A 20246-nucleotide genomic window follows, 5' to 3' on the forward strand; every position below is an offset into this window, starting at 1 on the left:
TCTCTCTCTCTCTCTCTCTCAAAATAAATACATAAACTTAAAAAATATATTTAAAGAAAAAGTAAGGAAGAATGTTTTGAGGTTTGTGGGAATTGGCTTCTCTTCCTTGGGCACTGTTCACACTGACTAATAACCCTAAGAAAAAGATGAAAAATCTTCTTGCAACTGAGCAAGACATTTTTTTAATTTCTTTTGTGTTGTTCTCTTTGATCAAATTCATTGGATGAGAAAGAACAATATGGCTTAGCTCTTTCACAGAGTGGTCACTGAGCTACCATCGCCTTGTATAAGAGCTTTTCCACAAGATACGAGCTCTGCTGGTGGCATTAGTCAGACTTCTGAGCCTAGGCAAATGACTTCTGCAAATTCCTAATGGCATTGAAGCGTCCAGCCTCTGACATGAATTTTAAGCTTCTTCACGCACTCATCATTTAAACTATAGATGATCTGCTGTATGAAGAATTTCACCAGATCGTAAGAATCATTGCCTAGCCACATAGTGAGGATCTAGAAAGTGCCAGGCAGTAAAGGTGGGGGATTTTTAACACAGATTGCTTCCCTTTGAAATGATCTTCATGGTCCTTTCCTGGGGCAGGAGTATCATTTACTCTAAGTACTTACATATTATGCACTAGATAAAAATTTTGACTCTTGAATTATGATTTTAAAATACTTTTGAAGATTAAAATGTGACTTTACCATGAACTCCTTCAGAAACAGAAATTCAAAGGACACATTTTAATTTATACCCATTTTCAAGTCTTTAATTGCGAATCTGTTTCCTTTATCAAAGGAAACAAAAAATCCAAATAACATTCTTTTAAAACCATTCCATTACAACTCTTATGAAGTGTATTGAGAGGTATGCATTGGTTTCTGCCAGCATTGACATCTCTTCAGATCATTTCCAAGATATTTTGAAAGCTGACATCATAATCTCTTCACGTAGAGTTTCTATTGGTAATCACTGCCTTTGTCACCTTTATATACAGCAGATCATTTCTTACCTATTTAGACAGTATAGTTATTTTATAATGTCTGGGCAAAGTGTCCGAAGCTTGATTGTGTTTTATTTTCTCACACCTGAGCTAACTTCCATTAAACGTTGCCGCTAGAGAATGTTAATCAACCCGGTTGCTAGGGCTAATGAGCTGCTACTATCTAGAGTCATTCAAGTGTTTCTGCAAGTGACAATGATATTCAAATATGCTTTAGGTCTACTGATACAAGGTTTGTTACTATTCTAATGTGTTACAGTTTTGCTTTCCCACAAAAAGCAGATGTATATCATCTGTCTGCCCCGTGCCAAACATCTATGCACGTAAGAATTAGGGGTATCTAGTATATAGAAGTTTATGTTTAGTTTCATGTGTTTCCTGTTTAAATGAGAGCAGATATTAACAGCAGCTATTTTCATTAGCCCAGCCTAGAGTAATGAGGGTTGAAAGGGATTTCTTTATGGCCTCTGTTTTGACTTGATTCACGCTGTTACTCGGTACTTTGCAAAATGCAAGATCCTCTTCGTTATCAGTGAACATGGGGGTTCCTCACTGAAGAGTCAAGTTTTGCATCTTTAAGTAGATTCTTTTCCAGAGCTACATTAATGGCACTGGTTGTTTGAGAAAAACAATGTGTGTTGGTTAAGCTTTGGAGCTGACAGTGGCCAGAACATTAAAGCAAGTCGTGTTAGCATCAATAAAATAAACTCATACTGAAGTTCTCTTTTACACAGCAGGAAACAGAGCTTTGAGAAGTTCGACCCAGGAGGGAACATTATCTAAAAATATGAAGAGTTTCAATGTGTCTAAGCAAGTTAATGGAAGCCATGGGCTTTTCTGCAATATGTCTTATTGTCTTTGTGAGAGGCAAAATTGGCTGGTCCAGGCAGCTGACCCAGGAAGTAGTATTTATAGTATTGAGAGTATAATTGTAGAGTATGTATAAAAGATTTACCTACAGAAGGAGGCATATGCTGTCTTCTATTCAACAGATATATAATGGGTATCTAGTACATACTGTGCTGAGCGCTGTGAATAGTAAAGCATAGAGAAATGAATATTAAGTGGTTGAGTGTGTGAAAGGTGTGAAAAGGCATTCCTCCCTTATTTGGCTTGAGAGCCACTTCATTAACCCCTGGGCCATGGTATAGCCAAGATACATTCATCATTGCAATAAATTTCGCTTTTGGATAGTAATCTTTTATGGACATATATCTTAATACTATTCGAATAGCAATGGTTAAAATGTTATTAAAACACAATCTGGTAAGAATTAAATAGACCAAAAGTTGACATAATTGTCAATTTCCACAATATTTTGAGGGACAATATCTGTACTTACATTAGAGTAATATATTTTCTCCATAATGTCCCATGCTGACTTTGTATAGACATTTCTCACTGTTGCTATCAAACATTATTGAATTCACAATATCTGTATAATGCACACACACACACACACACACACACACACACACACATCCTCCTAATTGATAACCAGCCATTCAATCTATCCATTTTCCTTTGTTCTTTTTTTTAATTTTTTTTTCCAACATTTATTTATTTTTGGGACAGAGAGAGACAGAGCATGAACGGGGGAGGGGCAGAGAGAGAGGGAGACACAGAATTGGAAACAGGCTCCAGGCTCTGAGCCATCAGCCCAGAGCCCGACGCGGGGCTCGAACTCACGGACCGCGAGATCGTGACCTGGCTGAAAGTCGGACGCTTAACCGACTGCGCCACCCAGGCGCCCCCATTTTCCTTCGTTCTTGATGATAGTAAATGTTATTTCACTTAATTATCACGTTAGCCATGCAAGATCATTATTAATATAAGTTCCATTTTATACACAAGGAAACTGAGGTTTCAAAATAAATAGTTTGCATAAGGTCACACATGGGGAGAGGCCGAGATTTTGGTGTAGGTCAATTTAACTCTGATACTCACTTACAGCCCTTGTTTCCACATAGTCCTCCGGTCATTTCTCTTTGTTGCCTACCTGTTCATTCTCCAAACAAACAATAGGGTGATTTCACACACAAATTTTAAAAAGATCATTTTCCTTTCTAAAAATTCCTTGAATGATTCCCCCTTTGCCAATAGATGCATTTTATTTCAATTTGTTTTATTTTATTTATTTTAGAGAAAGAGCACGCATGGAGGGGAGAGGAGCAGGGGGGGGGGAGAGAGAGAGAGAGAGAGAGAGAGAGAGAGAGAGAGAGAGAGAATCTCAAGTAGGCTCCATGCTCAATGCAGAACCCAGTGCGGGGCTTGATCCCAAGACCCTGGGATCATGACCTGAGCTGAATCAAGAGTTGGACGCTCAACTGACTGAGCCACCCAGGTGCCGCAACAGAAGCATTTTAAAGCCAAGTTCTTAGTATAGCATACAAGGCCCTCCGTCTTCTCATTAACCCTTTGAGGACTGAAAGACTGCTTTGTCACACCTCTCACATATAACTTTATAGGCACACCAACTTCTTGCCACTTTCTGATGTGCCATCTTCTCTCATCATGCTGCTGCTGTGCTATTTCTTCTTCCTGGAACATCATCATTCTCATCTCTGGGGGCATTTCCAAACACTTGAGTTGCCATTCAACACATGGGCCATGTTTTTTCACACACCCAAGTCTTGAACATACTATATCCTTTGCCAGGAATGCCCTCTCTCTAGTTCTCTGGGTGACAAATTTCTATCATTCCATCAAGGATCAACTTCTGTGCTAACTTGTCATGAAACCTTTCTAGGTATTTCCTTTAAATACTGCCACTTGGTAATGCTCCACAACACATAGAATGCAATATGAATCATACCTCCAGGGCAGATACAGAGAGGTGGCCTTGCTTACCTTCTCTGCTGACATGGGAATACTCTGTCCTTTGGGTTCCCATAGCAGTTTGTACATACTGTACTTAGATCTTTTTTATCCTGCTATATGACTATGTGTTTAAAAATTGGTTTTTCACACAGTACCTTGAGGTTTCTGTGACAGACTGAGGCCTTACACCCTTTGCATTCTTCATACTGCCTAGCACAAGACTTGGCATATTGGTGTGGCGTCATGGCAGGAATAAATACACAGAATGAAACTTTAACTTCAAATTCAGACAGTGAAGAAAGCTTGACCTCTAATGGGCCTTCATAAAAAGAAATTTCAAGAAAATAAAATGCAATGTATTAGCTTGCTGAAAATCACATTACAGAATGTTTTCACAGATTGTATGATAGATCTACTGCACAAACACTTGAAATGATAAGCCCAAATTAAAATGAGTGAAAAAATTAATGAATGAACAAACAAATAAAACAAGTCTCCCCTAAATATGTTGTAACATAACATTGAAGGATGGATATGAACTCTTCAGGTATCCATTCAGCCATTCAGAAAGATAGCTCTTTCTTTTCATGTGACATGAGGCCTAAGATTAACAAATCATTTGATAAGATGACAGAACCAGGTTCTTTCCACAGCCTTCTTTGGCCACTTTTATCATTTAATGGCTAAGAACAAGCTTCTGGTGAATGGGAAGTGAATATGGGCTTTCACGTGACCAATAAGAGCATGAGGAAAAGATAAAAGCCAAGAGACCACCTTGGCAGAACCTTGAGTCTTTTAGGATGGGTCTGGGTCTGGACCTGACCGTGAGCGCTCTTGTCAGATTCAGTGAGAGTCTTTGTGCAGTCTTCAAGCTCTTTTTTAAATAACAACTCTGTAAAATGCTCAGAGGAATGTGACTTTCTAGTCTTTTAGAGAAAGGTTACACATTTACATTTAAGAGTTAATACGAAGCTATATAATTGGAAAGAAAAACTCCACAGATTATAATCAGATCCCGAGTGAGTTCGTTATAATTATATTTAATTCATCAAATGACAAGAAATTTAATAAAGACTAGGACCTGGCACCTCTCCTGAATAGAGAAAGATTCTGATCAGTCTAGGTCTTGCATTTTTCTTTTCTCATTTTAACTTTCAAATAGAAAAACCACAAATGAATAGATCTGACCCGGGATCCATTGTGAAGACACAGGTTCTGGGATTTTTGTGCATGTCTTTCTTTAAGGAATCCACAGTTCATTTAAAGTGATGTTGCTGAAACTCTATTCAGAGTCACTTTCTAATACCGTAATGTTGGTTGTTGTTGGGGGAACGAAGCCTAGCTATCTCATAAAGAATTGATTATAGTCAAAGAAAAAACATAACCGAAAACATTTCTTCACAATAAAAAAAAAACAGGAAAAATGCGGATTCTGTAATGATGAATTCTAATTAATTACACCTTGTGGTACCTATCTTTATATCTTCAATTAGGCAGTTCCCCTTGCAGGGGATATCCTCATGATGTCTCTTGTCTGGTCAGATCACATTCCGCAAGACCCAGCTCAACCACCTTCCCATCATCTTTCTTTTTTTTTTAATGTTTATTCATTTTTGAGAGAGAGAGAGATCACGTGTGTGTGCGTGAGCACACACGTGTGTGAGTGAGCGGGGGGGTGGGGAGGAGGAGAGAGAGGGGGACAGAGGATCCCAAGCAGACTCTGTGCTGACAGCAGAGCTCGATATGGGCTTTGAACTCATGAACTGCAAGATCGTGACCTGAGCCCAAGTCTGACACTTAACCAACTGAGCTGCCCAGGCACTACCTGCCCCCCGCCATCATCGTTCTTAACTCAGCGTTTCATAGTCATGATGAGACCACAGACTTTTAGAGTTGGAACAGACCTTCCACAGCATCCATGATAGCCATAGCTTGCATTTTGTAAATACAGCAGTTGAAACCAAGGAAGTAAAATGGACTTTTTGTAGGTCATTCAACTGGCTAGTGACAGAGCTAGAAATGGAAAGTTCCCCCTAACTACCTGACTGGTGCTCTAGTCCATGGACTATCCATTCCTCCCAGTCATAAACTGCCTTGTCACCTCTCCTGTATTTGTATTTGTAAGTCACTGTTTCATCTTCGTCTGGATAATTCCATTTTCTTTGTTGGTGACTTGACTTCTTAACTTGATTGTAAACCACTTCAGAGCAAGGACTGTATCCTTCCTCGTTTGTGCCCTCTTTCAGGATGTATCAACAAGTAGGGTGCATTTTAGATAAAAATTGTGGCGGGGCGTCTGGCTAGTTCAGTTGGTTGGGCATCTGACTCTTGATTTAAGCTGAGATCATGATCTCACAGTTTGTAAGATCGAGCCCCAAGTCAGAGTCTATGTGGAGCATGGAGCCTGCTTGGGATTCTCCCTCTGCCCCTCCCCTGCGCCCTCTCTCTCTCTCACAAATCAATAAATAAAACATTTTTAAAAAAGAATTAGAAATCATGTCCACCTAATTTTGATTTAATCATTTCAGGGAGGTAACCAGTAGCCTTTTAGGATGGTGAATATGTAGAAGTGCTCACATTTAAGGTCGCACAGAAGATTTTCTTACAGAAAAACATTTTAAGGTAATGTTATCTGAGCTTGCTTGGATGAGGAAAATTGATATTTAAAAAAAAAACATTTATTTATTTTGAGAGAGAGAGACAGAGAGAAAGAGTGGTGGAGGGGCAGAGGGAGAGGAAGATAGAATCCCAAGCAGGCTCCACGTTCAGCTGAGACCCCAACGTGGGGCTTGAGGCACGGCTCAATCCCACAAACCACGCGATCATGACCTGAGCCAAAATCAAGAGGTGGACACTTAACCAACTGAGCCAACCAAGAACCCCAGAAAATTGATCTTTTTAAGCAAATGAGTGGCTATAAGTTTTGTTTTATGCGTTTCCTCTCTATAAATAAATATACAAATAAGTAGTTTCCATTAATTTGATATTCACAAGTCATGTGCCTCCTTTTCCTAAGAGTACTGCAATTTTATATAAAATGCATATTTTTTATTAATTGATTCAGCTTTAGAAGTTGCACTCAAGTCAAACTTTCAAATATAATGAAAGCACTGCCTTTTGAGGAAGTATGCGAAAATAGCCATTTTACATGATTTAGACTTCGTATTCATTCTCTATAGAATGGTTGTCGCTTTCCTGAAAGTAAAATCAAGGCTCTTGCAATTAGTTACCACATCTTTTATTTAATCCAAATTAGTAAAAAGAAATGCTTCATTTAGAAAAACCAACAAAATGTTTCTACATAACAGCTGCTTGTTTGCATTTTAGATTCTGAAACCATTGAATCTCTCAGTAGCTTCGTATTTGCTCAAGCATCTCCCCCTCTCTTTTACACGTTCGATAAAATCAGGTCAGGGATAAAGGTGAGATGCTACATCGGTGATTCTAGGAGCATCAATTCAACTTATTAAGTAACAATGCAGTACCTGAGGCCTGATAAGGAAAAGAACAAAATCGACGAATAATGGTTAAACAGAGTGCATACCTAGTCAGCTAGCTTAACCGAACCTTCTGAGCTTCAGACTTGGAGTTGTTTGCCAACGAGCATTTCAGTAGGAGAGAAATTATGTTAGCGAAAACAATGACTTCTATTTTCTGTTAAAGATGGGTAGCTCTTGATAGGAAATTACAAGAGAGAATATATGAGGGTCATTATATCTATTTAGGAAGGCTCTGCCTCATACACAGAGAGCAGTAGAAAACAAGTGCGGTCGTCTAATTTACTACATTATGGTGGTTCAGTGCGGACCAGGACAGGAATTTAAAGGCTGGCAAGGACTGAGGTTTCTCTGGGAATTCAAAACTCTCACTCATGGGTTCCCTCCTTCTCTCTGGGCTTACCCTCTATTCCACTATCCAGTGAATAGCTTTGATAACAACTTCAGCTTGCAACAGGCAAGCAGGCGGTTCTGACCTACTCAGCCTCAGCTTTACTCATGTGGTTGGTCTTAAACTGCAGCTTTCACCAGTAGCGGTTTCAGTTATCTTTTCGGATTATTTTCCTTTTAAATTTCATTTGTAAGTTTAAATTCCAGAGCAAGAAATTCCCTGAGCCACCTCATCTTTTCATAGGAGGATAGGCCTTAATTCATCACCCAGCCTATGGATTGGCAGCCATTGTGTCCAGGGTCTATTTGCGTTTCAACGTTTTTATTTATTTTTGGGACAGAGAGAGACAGAGCATGAACGGGGGAGGGTCAGAGAGAGAGGGAGACACAGAATCGGAAACAGGCTCCAGGCTCTGAGCCAGCAGCCCAGAGCCTAACTGGGGACTCGTCCTGGCGTCCAATGGCTTTGTCTTGAGAGCCTATGCACTGGGTCGTTTTGTGTTTTTTTTTTTGAACCGTGAGCACACCAGTAGAAATGTGAAAGCTCTCATATTGAAAGGGTCATAAAATATTGAAGGATGATGGATTATATTAAGTTGGCAGACTGAGCTTACTCTTCTATACTAAATTTTATGTAATAAGATATAAGAAAACAATACAAACAAATAACAATTCCATACAACAGTGCTAGAAGACAAGAGTTCCATTAGGAGATCAGATGTTTAAAGGAATTTGAGGACGAGGCAAGCAAGTGAGATGGAGATCAAATAAATAGGATCAGATGTCTAGGGAGCCAGTTCTGCATTGGAACAGCTGAGTTGCTAATGGATGCTTCCTCTCCTGTGTGTGCTCGGCAGTGGACAAGAGCCATAATTTTCGTTTCCTTTGAATTGTCTGCTCATGTCTTCTCATTTTCCTATTGGACTGCTTTTATTTTCTTTTTTTTTAATTATTATTTTTTAACGTTTATTTATTTTTGAGAGAGAGACAGACAGCCTCTGGAGCGGGGGAGGGGCAGAGAGAGAGGGAGACACAGAATCCGGAGCAGCTGCAGGCTCCGAGCTGTCAGCACAGAGCCCGACGCCGGGCTCGAATTCACAAACCGCGAGATCATGACCCGAGCTGAAGTCGGAGGCTCAACCAACTGAGCCACCCAGGCGCCTCTGGACTGCTTCTATTTTCTTATTGAGTTATAGCAGTTCTTTAAAAGTTAGGGTTGTAACAGTTCTTTATATATTAGAGTTATAATAGTTCTTTATATATTAGATCAGTAGTAGCTTTTTGCTATGCATGCTGTCAACATTTTCCAAGCTTATTATTTGCCTTTAATTGATTCTATGGGATGTTTTGAACTAAACGTTACTAACAGCTACTACTTCTAAGAATAAACAGAATAAGTAAAACACATACATTGGTATTTGGGATTTTATGTAGCTCAACTTAATCTTTTTCTTTGTGCTTTCTGTTTTGGCTAGTATGCTTGGAAATGTTTTTTCCAACCTGGGGTCATGTAAATACTAATCTGTTTTTTTATTTAGGTCTTCTTATTTATGGTGTGATTTTTGCATATAGTTTTAATAAGTTTAAATTTTATTTTGGTATATGAGATATTTATCAAATTTACATTGTATGCTAATTTGTAAACATCTATCTATGTTAAGATAATGGCCCTGTTTTTTTTTAATGTTTGTTTATTTCTTTTGAGTGGAGAGGGCAGAGGGAGAGGGAGAGAGAAAATCCCAAACAGGCTCTGCACTGTCAGTGCAGAGCCCAATGTGGGGCTCGGTCTCACAGGTTCATGAGTTCATGACCTGAGCCAAATCAAGAGTCACATGCTTAACCAACTGAACCACCCAGGCGCCCTGATCATGACTTTTAAGAGTAGTTAACCAACTGGCACCATAACATATTAAAAACCCCATTTTTTTCTGCTGATTTTAAATCATTTTTATTATATATTTAATATATTTTATTATATACTTAATTCTTATAAAAACTAAGATTTGGGGACTATTTTCATTGTCTTCTCTCATTTATGTTTTTATGGAGTATTCTATTGTTTTAAACTTCACATGGATTTTTTTTTGATTGAGGATTTTGATTGAGGTATAACTGACAAATAAAATTGCAGTATATTGAAAGTATACAACATGATGATTTGGTATATGTATCCATTGTGAAAAGATTCCCACCACTGAGTTCATTAATACTTCCATCATCTCACATATTTAATCTTCTTCTGATGACAAAACCTGAGATCTACTCTTTGCAAATTTTAATTATACAATGCAATATTATCAACTATTGTTACTATGTCATACATCAGTTCCTCAGACCTCGTTCATCTTGTAGCTAAAAGTTTGCACCTTTTATCAGCCTCCCTATTCCTCACCCCCAACTGTGGTTCCCTAGCGACCACCATTTTACTCTCTGTTTCCGGGAGTTTGACTTTTTTCCCCTTAGATTCCACCTATAAGAGAGATCATACAGTATTTGTCTTTGTCTGTCTGGCTTTTTCACTTAGTGTATTGCCCTCAGGCTTCATCCATGTTCTGCTAATGTCAGGATTTCCTTCTTTTTTAAAGGCTGAAACATACACACACACACACACGTGTGTGTGTGTGTGTGTGTGTGTGTGTGTGTGTGTGTATGTATGTATATAGTCTTCATTCATCTGTCGGTGGAAGCTTAGACTGTTCCCACACCTTGGCTATTATGAATAATGCTGCAGTGAACATAGGAGTACAGATATCTTTTCAAGGTAGTGATTTTCTTTCCTTTGGTTATATACCCACAAATGAGAGGGCTGGGTCAAATGGTACTTCTACTTTTAATTTCTTCAGGACTTGCATGCTGTTTTCCAAAGTGGCTTTATCAGTTTACATCCACCCAATATTGTACAAGGGTTTCTTTTCCTCTGCATCCTCACCACCATTTGTTATCTCATCCCTTTAATAAAAGATATCCTGACAGGTATGAAGTGATATCACATTGTGGTTTTGATTTCCATTTCCCCGATGACAAGTGATATTGAGCATCTTTTCATGTACCTGTTGGGCATTTGCATGTTTTCGTTGGAAAAATGTTTATTCAGATCCTTTGCCCATATTTACATTGGGTTATTTGGGGGATTTTTTTTTTTTTTTTTACTATTGAGTTGTATGACTTCTTGTGTATTTTGAATACTACTAACTCCTTATTGGATGTAGTTTGCAAATATTTTCTCCTGTTACATAGGTTGCCTTTTCATTTTGTTGCTGAGTTCCTTTGCTTTTTAGTTTGAAATAGTCCCACTCATTTATTTTTGCTTTTTGTTGTCTTTGCTCTTGGTGTCAAATCCAAAAACTCATTGTCAAGACCGATGTTGAGGAGCTTTATCCTTTGTTTTCTTCTGCAAGGTTTATGGTTTAAGGTCTCTTCATTCAAGAACTCTCTGATAATTCAAGTCTGTAACCCATTTTGAGTTGATTTTTGTGTACGCTGTAAGATGTGATACAGTTTTTTCTTTTGCATCTGTCCAGTGACTGTCCAGTTTTCCCAGCGCTCTTTATTGAAGAGAATAACCTTTCCCCCTTGTATGTTTTTGGCTCCTTTGTTGAAATTAATTGACCACATATCCATGGATTTATTTCTGGGCTCTGCATTCTGCCCCATGATCTCTGTGTCTGTTTTTTTTTTTTTTTAATTTTTTTTACATTTATCCATTTTTGAGAGAGAGAGAGACAGAGCATGAATGGGGGAGGGGCAGAGAGAGAGGGAGACACAGAATCGGAAGCAGGCTCCAGGCTCTGAGCTGTCAGCACAGAGCCCAACGCGGGGCTCAAACTCACAAACCGTGAGATCATGACCTGAGCCGAAGTCGGATGCACAACCGACTGAGCCACCCAGGCGCCCCTCTATGTCTGTTTTAATGTCAATACCATACTGTTTTGATTATTTGGCTTGGTAATATAGGTTGAAATCAGGAAATGTGATGCCTTCAGCTTTGCTCTTTCTCAGGATTGCTTTGGCTATTCTAATAATGGCTATTATATGTCTCCCTTTGTTACTTTTTACATTACTCCATGTAAATCATATGAACCTTAGATTAAATTTGTTAAGCCTCTCTCCACAGTCCTGAGATATTGATTGTGTAGTATTATATTTAAAAATGAGCGTGGACAAATTTGCCATGAGAAACTTGCCGTGGTTTGGGCATCTACTTAAATAATCACAGAGTTTTGTTCCTATGTCCTCTGTATGAGGTGACTTAAATTAAAAGTTTTCATATTTTTAAACAGTCTTACCATTCCCAGAGAAAATACAGTCATGTAATTTGTTAGATATCTAAATTTAATTTAGGATTAAATTAATAGGGGCGCCTGGGTGGCGCAGTCGGTTAAGCGTCCGACTTCAGCCAGGTCACGATCTCGCGGTCCGTGAGTTCGAGCCCCGCGTCGGGCTCTGGGCTGATGGCTCGGAGCCTGGAGCCTGTTTCCGATTCTGTGTCTCCCTCTCTCTCTGCCCCTCCCCCGTTCATGCTCTGTCTCTCTCTGTCCCAAAAATAAATAAACGTTGAAAAAAAATAATAAAAAAAAAAAGAATAAAGAGGCCTTTATTAATTAAAAAGTTTCATCATGAAAAAAGGGATCCCTGGTGAAGACACAGACTTTGTCCCACAGTCCTAGCTAGGATTACGCTGTAGGAGAACAAATTCACCCCTGATTTCAGATCCAGCAATAAGAACTTCCCTTTCAGGGCTACTCACATGTTGAAAATCACTGGGAGCTGTATTTTTTTCCCCTTCATATTGGATTTTATTTATCAAACACTTATATACCAGATATCATTCTATGAGGTTTACATAGATCAGTTCATTTAGTTTTTGCAAGGATCTTAAGAGGTAGTTGCTATTCTTCCCATTTTACCAATGAGAAAACTGAGGCACAGGGAGTTTATGTTGTTTGAGAGCCAACGTAATATGGCCCACCCTTCCTAAGCTACTTGCACTATCTTCTCAGTGATTGGGCTATTGCTAAGAGCTGCATTCTTCAATGTTAGTCAACCCTAAAATCTGGACATAAAGAATGTCTCTAGGGGCACCTGGGTGGCTCAGTCGGTTGGGCGGTCGACTTCAGCTCGGGTCACGATCTCGCGGTCCGTGAGTTCGAGCCCCGCGTCAGGCTCTGGGCTGATGGCTCAGAGCCTGGAGCCTGCGTCGGATTCTGTGTCTCCCTCTCTCTCTGCCCCTCCCCCATTCGTGCCCTGTCTCTCTCTGTCTTTCAAAAATGAATAAATGTTAACAAAAAAAAAATTAAAAAAAAAGAATGTCTCTGGGTGTTTATAATTGGTCAAATTTGCTACATGGCTCCGGTAGTCAGGTGCACCGAGACAGGCTACCCCATCCCAGTCCTTTCTTTTATTGTTTTCCCGGTTTGTCATAAAGCTGTATATATCCCCATTTGTAAAGCCTAGGACACCTCATTCCTCATTTTATTAACCATTTCCTTTCTCTCCCAATGAGCCTAGGGGCCTTTAGCTTCCCTTCTGCTGTGCATTCGTCAGTGGGCTATTCTAGATAATTCCATTGTATCCAGCTGCTCTCATCTTCTGTTTGCTTCTTGTCAGATTGTCATGAAACCCAGCTTATTGTTCACCTACCTTCACCTCACACCTAGTCAGTCAGCAGTCATCAGCTTCCCCTTTTACCACCTCATCTCCAAATGTAGCCACCCTTATCATACTCTTCACGCTATATTCTTTTCTTTGCAATTTTCCATTTTTTTAAATTTTTTTATTTTTTAGCTTGCTATGTTTGCATTGCCGTCTGGCTTCAGTTAGCCTTGAGCTTTAGGTATTTTTTTTTAATTAATAAATATTTTTTTAATGTTTATTGATTTTTTGAGAGAGAGAGAGAGAGACAGAGTGTGAGCGGGCGAAGGGCAGAGAGAGAGAATGAGACCCAGAATCTGAGGCAGGCTCCAGGCTCTGAGCTGTCAGCACAGAGCCCGACGCAGGACTCAAACCCATGAGCTGTGAGATCGTGACCTGAGCCGAAGTCGGATGCTTAACCGACTGAGCCACCCAGGCGCCCCAAGCTTTAGGTGCTTTTAAACTGAAACAAGTGTGATTCTTTCCCTCAACAGTTCTCGATCTTAGAAAAGTGACTCAACTCCTCTGAGCATCAGTTTCCTCACCGAATCAAGCGGTGATGTTCATGGCCGCTTTATGAGTTTCCTGTAAGGATTAGAGGTGTCCTATGTGGGGTGTCACCCGAGTTCAATTCCTCGTCCATAGTAATTACCCACATGACACTCACTGGTATTTTATTACCTTGAAAACAGCTAGATGCTGGTTTCATCTTTGGAATTGTGTGAAGGGGTTTCCAGGAGGAAAATAAAGTGATATATTTGAACTGTCTGCCATGTGGATCAAATTCAAAGATAACGTGAGGTAAATGTCTCAAACAGGCATTTCAAAATTTACCTTCCACCTGCCTCGCAAGCCCATTTATGCTAAAGAGAAGCTAACGAGAGAAGTAGGTTGTGAAGTGACCTGATGAATCATCAGGCCTTGGCGCGTCCTATGTGTATCTCTGTTCAAGATAAGATGAAGTGAAATAGGTAACTATTAACTCCCTACTGTGTACCAGGCACAAGAAAGAGATGATAAAATTAAAAATATTGTAGTTCTAGATCAGGGTGGTTAGACATAGTTTCTCACACTCTGTATTGCCTTATCCCCAGACAAATCCACCGTGGCCTTTGGGGAGAGCTTATGTTCTGTGGCATCCTGCCAAATTCCAAGAAAACTTTTCCCGTTCATACATGTAACAGCTGCAAAATTGAGACCTTGCTTTAAGAGTTTAACACTAGGGGTGCCTGGCTGGCTCAGTCAGTTGAGTGTCCGACTTCGGCTCAGGTCATGATCTCTCAGTCCGGGGGTTCTACCCCTGCATCCGGCTCTGTGCTGCCAGCTCAGAACCTGGAACCTGCTTCGGATTCTGTGTCTCCCTCTCTCTCTGCCCTTCCCCCTCTCACACTCTGTGTCTCTCTCTCTCCCAAAAATAAGCAAACAGTAAAAAAAAGAAAGGGGGGGGGGGTTTAACAATAACCCTTTATTTTATGCAGCACCCAATAATTTACAAAACATTTCACATTCATTATTTCATCCATACCAGTGACAGTCTTGGGGGGTTGGCATTATCTCATTAACAGGTGGTCAGTTTGTCGATTTTCCAGTCTGAACAGCTACGGAGTAGTAAAGTGTGGGCTTGAACTCAGGTGTCTTTGACTCCAAAGTCTGGGCTCTCTTTTAATGAGGGCTATTCTCTTTTTACTCTATTACTTTGCTCAGATGATGAATTTGAGCTCCTTTCATTTGTGAAATGGGCTTGATTGGGCAAAAATGCCACTAAGACTTGGTTTTCCTCTGTCACAATGTCATTCACCATTTAATCATCAAAAATTTTAAGGGCTCACTAATGGTTAGGTAGTGCGCCAGGTGCTGGGGACAGTGGGGTGAAAGGACGAGGGCTCCGATGCCTGTCACAATGGCTAAAATCAACAACATAAGAAACATAAGTGTTGGTGAGGATGGGAAGAAAAAAGAACCCTCTCAAAAGAACCCTACTGTTGGTAGGAATGCAAACTGGTGCAGCCACTCTGGGAAACAGTGTGGAGCTTCCTCAAAAAGTTAAAAATAGAACTACCTTACAATTCAGCAGTCACACTACTGGGTATTTACCCGAAGAATATGAAACATGAATTTTAAAGGGTATATGTACCCCTATGTTTATCGCAGTATTAATTATAATAGCCAAGTTATGGAAGCAACCCAAATGTCCATCAATAGGTGAATAGATAAAGAAGATGTGGTATATATACGTGATGGGATATTAGGCAGCCGTAAAAAAGAACAAAATCTTGTCATTTGCAACAATATGGATGGATCTAGAGAATATCATGCTAAGCGAAATAAGTCAGAGTGAGAAAAATACCATATGATTTCACTCATATGTGCAATCTAAGAAACAAAACAAATGAACAAAGGGGAGAAAAAGAGAGAGAAATTAAAAGAAAAAAAACAAAAAACAGACTCGTAGCCATAGAGAAAAAACTGATGGTTACTGGAAGGGAGGTGGGGGAGGGGTGGGGGAAATAGGTGATGGGGATTAAGAGTACACTCACCTCGATGAGCACTGGGTAACATGTGGAATCATTGAATCACTATACTGTATGCCTGAAACTAGTTTAACACTGTGTGCCAACTGTATGAGAATTCAAATAAAATAAAAACTTAAAAAGGAGGGAAAACCTGCCATTTGTGACAACGTGGGTGAACCTGGAGGACATTATCCTAAATGAAATAAGCCAGACACGGAACAACAAATATCGCATGTCTCACTTTTGTGTGGAATGTAAAATAGTCAAGCTCACAGAAGCACCCTACAGAGTAGGGTGGTGGTTGCCAGGGGTGACGAGAGGGGAAATTAGAAGGTGTTGGCCAAAGGGTACAAAATATCAAGGTGCAAGAATAAATCCTGGAGAGCGAATGTGCAGCAATACGAGTATGGTTGACAACACTGTATCTCATCGTTGAAATTTTCTAAGTGTTCTCACCACCCAAAAAAGAAAAAATAGAGAAGACAATGGTAACTGTGAGATCGTGGATACTTGAATTAGCTTGCCTGTGGCAGTTATTTCACAACATGTACAGATATCTAGATATCAAGTTGTACACCTTAATATACAGAATTTTTATGTCAATTATTCCTTGATAAAGATGACCAAGAAATTTTAATAAGTCAAAAAAAAAAAAAAAAAGAGAGAGAAAGGATGAGGGCTTCGTCCTCCAGGCGTTGAGAGTCTGGCGGAGGGTCAGGAATGGTGACAGGCGATCCCAGTCCCACGTGGTGAGCAAACACTGTGACAGAGACAGAAATGGGGGGGACAGGTGCGTGTGAGGCCGGTAGAGGGAGAGCGCATCAGTTCATGGGGAAGGTGCAAGTTCATTCCCTTCCTTCCTGGCTCTACAAGAGGGAGGACTGGTGAAAAAGCAAACCGATCAACAAACCAAAGCATAAAAAAGAACAGTAGCAGCAGAGAAGTCCTTCACACGAACACGACAGTCCTTGGCCCTCTTCGGCTGGGGATGTAAGAAAACGGGACGTTTTTTTCTTCCTGCCTCTACTCTGACTCGGTATCTCCTAAGTGCTTTGTCTTTACGTCTCGTCCTCATCAGCCTTCACCTCTGCTGAACTCCAGTTCTCCATTTCCAGCTATCTAGAGGGCAAATATTTCATTTTCTAATGTATTGGATTCTTCTCATTTAAATGACAGTGCACATTCACTGTAGAAAATTGGGGGGAAGTAAAAAGTATAAAGAAGAAATTAAATGTGTCCATTTACCCAACAGTAGCTATTGTTAAGTTTAGGACATTTCCTTTCATTCTTATTATGCATATCTAGGTATCCAATTTTTACCGGTAACATGGTCAGTTTTGAATTCTTTCTCTGTTTTTCTTTTATTTTACTTATGGTTAAAACATAGTCTTCTGATCCCAGATCATAATTAATTCTCTAGTTTTTTTCCTAGGCTTTTAAAATCATACAACTCTTTAATAAAGCCAGCCCCCCACCCTTGCTTTTGCTGTACGATGTGTGAGATGAAACTTGAAATTGACTTTGTTCAAACTAGTAGTCGTGGGGGACATTCCTAAACCTTCAAGCACGCTTTCCACTGAACCTGTACGTGATCTCAGAATCCTTTCCCACCCCACTCCATGCCCAGCACGAGCCTGACACGGGGCACATTCCCAAGACCCTGGGATCATGACCTGAACCGAAATCAAGAGACAGACACTCAACCAACCGAGCCACCCAGGCGCCCCTTTGAGGAGTACTTCTGTCCATTGATCCATCTCCAGACAGCCCTGTCACTCTTTAAAAATAACATTTACCCTTTTCTCTGATTAAAAATTAACGGGTGTGCCTTTTAGAAAACACGGAGATACACAAACAAGGGATAGAATAAAAGTCACCCATAATCAGCAACTATAGATAAGAACCACAAGGAATTGTATGTAAACCTTTCACACTTTTTATTGCTCATACATATACATACATACAGATATTTTTTCTTACATAGAAGGTCACAACGTATTATGTATATTTTTATGGTAGTTGCCTTTTTAACTCTTAACGTTGTTAGAATTACCCTTCAGGCTAATATATTTCTACATCATGTGTAATGTGTGCGTATTACTCAGTAAGATACAGGGACATATGCGTGTGTATATATTGTAGTTTTTTCATCTGTACAACAAATATACGTGGAGCATCTACTAGGTGTCGGCGTCTTACCCATTGGAATATGTGAGTGAATAAAGCAGGCAAAGGCCCTGTCCTCATGAAGCTTACATTCTAGTGAGTGCATTGCATGGGGGGCGTCTTGTGTGTGTGTGTGTGTGTGTGTGTGTGTGTGTGTGTGTGTGTGTCGTGTGAATAGACTATTAGCCTAGTGAATGGGTGAATTATGTAACATGTTAGAAGGTAATAGATGCTTTGGAACAAAATACAGAAGAGTAAAGGGAATAAAGCAGCCGTGGGAGCGGGAAGGGGTCATGTTTGATTAAATGCTTGAAAGAGGTGAGAACGTCTGAGTAGCGGGGAGAGCCCGTACGGATGCCCTATCGGCAGAAAGGTGACAACAGCAGGACAACTGCTGTCGAATGTTTCACGGGGAACGTGCGGTAGCAGCAGCCGGGACCGGAGGCTTAGTGGAAGTCTACAGCTTGTAAATCCTTGTCAGCCGGGGCTTCTGTTCTGACTACGGGGGAAAGTTGTCTCTGGCTTTGATGAGGACGGTAGCCCGGCAGGCGATTACATACGGTGGGATTCTGCACATACGTTTAAGTGCAAAGGGCTTCCTGACGGATTATATACATACATGTATTTCCAAATTTGTAACTTTATTTTATTTGTAGAGAGATGGCCTGAGGAGGGGAGAGGGGCAGGAGAGAAAGAGAGACAGAGGCAGAGACAGAGACGGAGAGAGAGAATCCCAAGCAGTCTCCACACTCAGCGAGGAGCCCAACGTGGGGCTCGATCTCACAACTGTGAGATTCACGACCTGAGCCACAATCAAGAATCGGATGCTCAGCTGATTGAGCCACCCAGGCACCCCTAAAATCGTGTTAATCCTGAGGTGAACAACGTGCTATTTAATACATACGTATGTTGCCAAATGCTTAGTACAGTAAGGTTAGTGAACACATCCATCACCTTACATAGTCACCAATTTTTTTTATGGTGATAACTTTTAAGATCTACCCTTCTAGCAACTTTCAAGTATACAATACAGTTCTGTTAATTATGATCACCGTGCTGTACATTACACCCCCGGAACTCATTTATGTCATAACTGGAAGTTTATACCCTTTGACCGCCTTAGCCCTTTCCCCCCCATCCCCCCACCCCTGGCAATTGCCAGTCTACCCTGTGAATGGAAGGCCCGGCTGCGCTTCGCACGGGGGTAGGGCCACTGCCTGGGGTTTCTGCCCCACCTCGCTCACCTATCTAATTTCCAGTGTTTGAGCCCCACAGATCCCCCCACCGTGATCTCCCTCCGGTGAGACCCAAGTGGCCCTCCTGGGAGGTGTGTTACAATCCTGGGGTAGCTGGATGTCCACTGTGGGCTTTTTCCCTTTGGAGTAACTGGAGGCCCCTAGGGGCCCTCTGGGGGCTTCACTGTGTGAGCCCGGGGGTGGGGTTCTGTGGTCACAGTAGAGCTGTCCCTCTTTGCTAATCCTGCCCTCGTCTCTGTGATGAAGAGTGCTGGGTGTCTTGTCTGTGGATCGGTGTCAGTTGGTCTTGTGAGGGAAGCTCAGGTTGAGAGCAACCTGTGTTGCCATCGCGATGACCTCGACTTACGTATTTAGACTTTTCCTGCCATCTGTCATATTCTGATAATGGAACGTACGATCTCCCCTGCACTTCACTTGCGTCTGGTAACTTTTTTCCCCTCGTTTGTTCCTTCCTTCCATGTTTCCTGGTTTTAAATTCAACTTACAGAACTTCTAGCTTTTGTATACTTTTATGTTGTGATAGCAGCACAGAGAGCCCCTTGACTGCTCATTTTTCATTATAGATAACATATTTTAACGATAGAAATTATTGTTTTATTCCTATTAGCACTGTACCTGATTTTCATTGGTTTTTCGTGCTTGTGTTGATTGCCCGATATATTGCTGCCTACGGTTGTGCGTGCGCGTCTGTGTGTGTGTGGCACCTTCCTATATCTTACTGTCACTACGCCTCTTGTAAGCAGCTCATCACAGGAAAGAAACGACAGAGCCTGAGAGCATTTTGTTTTGATAAGAAATTTAATTAATTTTCACTTATCATCACTAATATGTTTGATTTTACTTCTCCCACCATCTTCTAAAGTTCTCTGGCTTTTAAAACCGGTCTCTGCTTGTTTTGTCACCACTTAGACTTTTTAGAGACAATTTTTGTTTATTATTTTCTGTAGTGATTTGAAAGACAGACATTGTGCTCTT

This window comes from Herpailurus yagouaroundi, unplaced genomic scaffold (genome assembly GCF_014898765.1).
Source record: "Herpailurus yagouaroundi ecotype Mexico unplaced genomic scaffold, PumYag 67702, whole genome shotgun sequence".
Taxonomy (NCBI): domain Eukaryota; kingdom Metazoa; phylum Chordata; class Mammalia; order Carnivora; family Felidae; genus Herpailurus; species Herpailurus yagouaroundi.